This window comes from Camelus dromedarius, chromosome 35, assembly GCF_036321535.1.
Source record: "Camelus dromedarius isolate mCamDro1 chromosome 35, mCamDro1.pat, whole genome shotgun sequence".
NCBI lineage: Eukaryota > Metazoa > Chordata > Mammalia > Artiodactyla > Camelidae > Camelus > Camelus dromedarius.
The window spans coordinates 9,301,040-9,305,468 of record NC_087470.1 but is presented as its reverse complement, the minus strand read 5'-3'; the positions used below and the strand labels follow the sequence as shown (position 1 = coordinate 9,305,468).

Here is a 4,429-nt window from a genome sequence, read left to right as displayed (position 1 = left end):
ATGGAAAATTGATCAAAACCACCGTGCTATCAGTCAGGATAGAGAGGCAGAGAATATAGAAGAGAACATCAAAGGCAGTGTGTCTTACAGGACTGTTTCTTCCTAGTGCTGTGTCTTCTTCTACATAAAACTGACCCAACACTAACCAGCATATGAGTTTACATTGCCTTTTTCCTAAAGAAACTAATTCTCATGCCTCTAGTTAGGGTTATAGTAACTCTACAATAAGAAGATATTCTCTAAGGCTTTCTTTTAGAACAATCAAAACTATGGAAGAAAAGTTTGAAACTTCTATTCATCTTTTGTCATCTGAGATCACCTTTTTGCTCCACAATTTCCTCATGGCATTTTTCACTTCTGCATTTCTCAGAGTATATATCAGAGGGTTGATCAAAGGTGTTCCAAGTGTATAAAACACAGCTCTCATCTTATCCACGGAGAAGGTGGTTGCAGGGCGTGTGTATATAAACATACAAGGACCAGAGAACAGGATGACCATGATGATGTGGGAGATGCAGGTGGAGAGGGCTTTTCTCCTCCCGTCAGCACTGTGGCTTCTCAGAGAATGCAGGATAACAACATAGGAGGCCATCAGCACAACAAAGCTCCCTTGGCATATGGCCCACTGTTGGACACCAGGAGTAGGTTGGTCACATAGGTGTCTGTACAGGCAAACTTTAACAAAGGCTGCAGGTCACAAAAATAATGATCAATCACATTGGGACCACAGAAAGGCAAACTCAAGGACAGAAAATCTGAGCTGAAGAATGAACACAGGCCCCCACCCAGGCCAGGGCCATCAGCCCACCACAGACTCAATGGCTCATGTTGGTCATGTAGTGAAGGGGCTTACAGACAGCCACATAGCAGTCAACGGCCATGAGGATAAGGATGAAGATCTCCAGGTAGCCAAAGAAATGGGATGAAAAGACTTGGACTATATACATTCATTGAAAGAGATAGTGGCCTTCTTCAAAAGGGCATCCACATTCACTCTAGGGGCTGTTGAAGTAGAAAGGCATCAGATAAGGATAAGTGGAAAAGGAAGAGGTACACTGGACTCCCAAGTGCCTGGCTGGTCTTGATAGTAGTAATAATCAGAAAGTTACCCAACAGTGTCCCCAGACATAAAAGCAAGAAAGTGACAAATACGATTTTCTTTCTAACGGGATCCTGGGTCAACCCAAGCAGAATGAACTCAGTCACATTATTATTCAGCTGCATGATTTCATGAGTGAGGAGATGGGATGACTGTGAAATGGATTATCTGCAAAATAATAATAATTAATAATAATAATAATAATAATAATAATAATAATAAATAATTCATGATGTGATAATGATTTTACAGAATATTTTAAGCAAAATAAGTATTCCTCATCATGGACAATTTAATTGTAGTTTCTTAATAAGTCACTTCAATCCCTTGCTCCTTAATTTGTAATGACCACATCATAGGGGCTTTATGAGTCTCAAATGAGCTTGTGAGTGTTGCATTTCCTACAGCACTTTTCAAATACAACTCTTTGTGGCTTTTACATGATTCTGGTTAATTTTGCTAATTCAATGAATGTAAAATTAATTTGGCTCAATTTTTTTTAACTTTATTACTTTTCCACATTCAATATTCTAGGAACCATATTTGGATGTTGTATCAGTTGGCATTTTGGATATATCTGGCTGCCTTTGGAAGTTCATAATCTAAATGTAAAATCACAGCCCACTCCCATCCCATAAAAAATGTCTTCTTTATAGAGATATTTACATCATATATTTGATACACTTATTTATAGAAATGTATATTCTTATAAATATATATATGTCCCACTTCATTGTACACTCCTTCCCAGATATGACAGCTTAAAAGAGGAAGTACTAAAAATCTCTAAATAAAACACAAGTTACTTTTAAACACCCTTATGATATTTTAATATTTGACACACACTCGTGTAAGGAAGTGAATGTTTCTCAGTAGTTGATAATTACTAAAATATCCCCATTTTTATTTTTCTTTCTCCAATTTCTGAAAAGCATCCTCTAAAAGATGCAAAGTTTTACAGGTTACATATAAATTAAAGGTAGGTATTATCACTTGAAAGTTCATACATTCACAATTCAAGTGTTTAGCTTAAGCATTTTAGATCTGAAGTTGTTAAGGTAGATGACACCAGGCAGTTTGTGTAGGACCAGATCATGTTCATAATGTCATGTAGTGTTTGTTTTATCCAGATACCTGAAATCTCCACATACTTGTAACAGAGCAGAGTCAGAGAAGAAAGGAGATATAGTTTTAGGTCAGAAGGATAGTGGATGGTCAGTAACTGACATTTCAATTTGTTTTCTGTCCTGGAAAAATCAATGATTATGATTATCCAACTTTAAAACTTCACTTCATTCAATGAAGATTTTTAATTTATTTTTTTCTTTTTTCAGATTTGAAAGGGATATTATCATTGGCTTCACTTCCAAGAACAAAATATTTCCCCTAGGTATTTCTTGTCATGATGATGTTGAAAACAATTCAAATAAAAATATAAATGGAATGTGACAAATTTAAATATAATTTGGAATACTTACCCCATTGTGTTTCACCTCAATCCCATCCATACCTTCATTGCATTGTCTTGAAAGTTGTAAGTGGTCAAAGCACAGACTATGATAGGCCAAATAGACACAAAATATACCTTTTTTTTTTTCCTCTCACTTGGTAAATTTTCTTCCCTTCAGCAAAGTTGAAATATATCTTATGATCTTCCAAATCAAAAATACTCCCAGGAAAGTGTCTGAAGATGTTTTTTACTTTATAATTCCCAATTTAAAAAAAAAATCTCTTTGGACCTTGTAATCTTTGGTAAAGATCTTAAATTTTCAGGGAACTTAGTATCTTAGTACAATAAGCTCATTCTTTTCTTATTCATTTGAGTCATCCATCATGTAGTACTTGTACTTGTGAAAATACGGCCTGTGTTTGTGGTCATCCTTTTGTATGGCTTTTGGTTTGCATGTTACCAATCCCTTTAGACTGTCCATTTCTAGGACAACCTTATTTATAGATTAGGACATATATTTTTAAGATAAATTAAGAATCTTAAATGCATGCAGTTTCACTAACTTGTTAGTAACTGTGAATTTTCATCAAATATTCAATCAACAGCTTAATCAATAGTCTCCATTGTTCCTAAAGTGTAGTTTTATTTCTAGCTACTTTTAACTGTTTCAAAACTTCAGAATCCAACTGCTAAGAAATCTTCTGACAGCCTCCAGTGATTGATTTGTAATAAAGGAAATTCTCTCTTCTGTTCTTCAGTGTCTTGTTTTATTGCATTTCTTATATTATTACATACTATGCCTAAGTTCAATTGTGTGGGCTTTCCTTACCTTCTTTCTTAAAAGGAGAATTTTTGAAAACCACCTACTCTCAGGATATTATTCTCTTCAGTTCCAAACCTGATGGTCTGTGCAATGTAAGTGCTTTGGAAGTGTTTTTAAATTGAACTTTCTTAGTTACTCATAATAATTATCTGCTTGTTTTGGCACTATTCTGAATATAAAATACATTTACATTATTAATCTACTTTGATCATCCACATATTATGTATGGTGAACAGACAAACATGCCCACAATTTATAAATCCAGGGAAAAAAAAATGTGATAAATTTTAAATAACTTACCAAAACAGCTCTACAACATGGAGTAGAAGATCCTGTACTTTGCACAGCACCACATAGTGATGTAAGATTTGGGACTCTGACACACACAAGAATGCTCATCTTGAGTATTTAACACTTTTTACTGTATCCTAGACCCTTGAAGAATGCAAGAAGCACCCTGGCATTTTTTTCCCATCCTCTTCATATTTATACATGTTTTTGTGCATGCCTCTGTGTATGACCATATATCCATTTTTTTTCAGCTTTTCCAGAAGTATATTAACAACTTTCACCAGTTCCTCAAAGGAATCTGACACAAAAAACCTATGTTGCAATGATCTGGACACAAAGCAGCCCTGGTAAAATGGCACATCTGCTAGTAATTACTATATTTATCTCAGCTTTTCCAACAAGGCTAGCCAGCTTTACAATGGCTAAGTTTGTCAAGATAATAATGAAGAGATAAGATGTTGAGTTGGGAGCCAACAGAGAAGAGCTGAAAGGAAACCACACAGAACAGCTGATGGGCAGATGAGGGTGGACTACAGGCTGTTAGGTGGGCCCTATACCCTAAAAACCTGTCTTATTACAAAAGCCACAGTGAGAAGCATTGCTGACCCTAGGACTCTCTTAAACTAGCCAACCCTCCCTGATTGGATTACTCCACATTTCTATCTTTGGGAGAATCCCTATACTCATTTTATTTCTACCAAAAAAAAGTACCTTTCTCTGTGGGAAGGTTAACAGATTGTCCCAAAATTCTTTATCCCCCAAAAGT

The 4,429-nt window shown here is 35.5% G+C and overlaps 1 pseudogene; it reads right to left on the bottom strand.

Moving 5' to 3' along the window:
• Positions 1-295: 295 nt before the first annotated feature.
• Positions 296-1,224, bottom strand: LOC135320023 (olfactory receptor 4C16-like; annotated as a pseudogene).
• Positions 1,225-4,429: the final 3,205 nt, after the last annotated feature.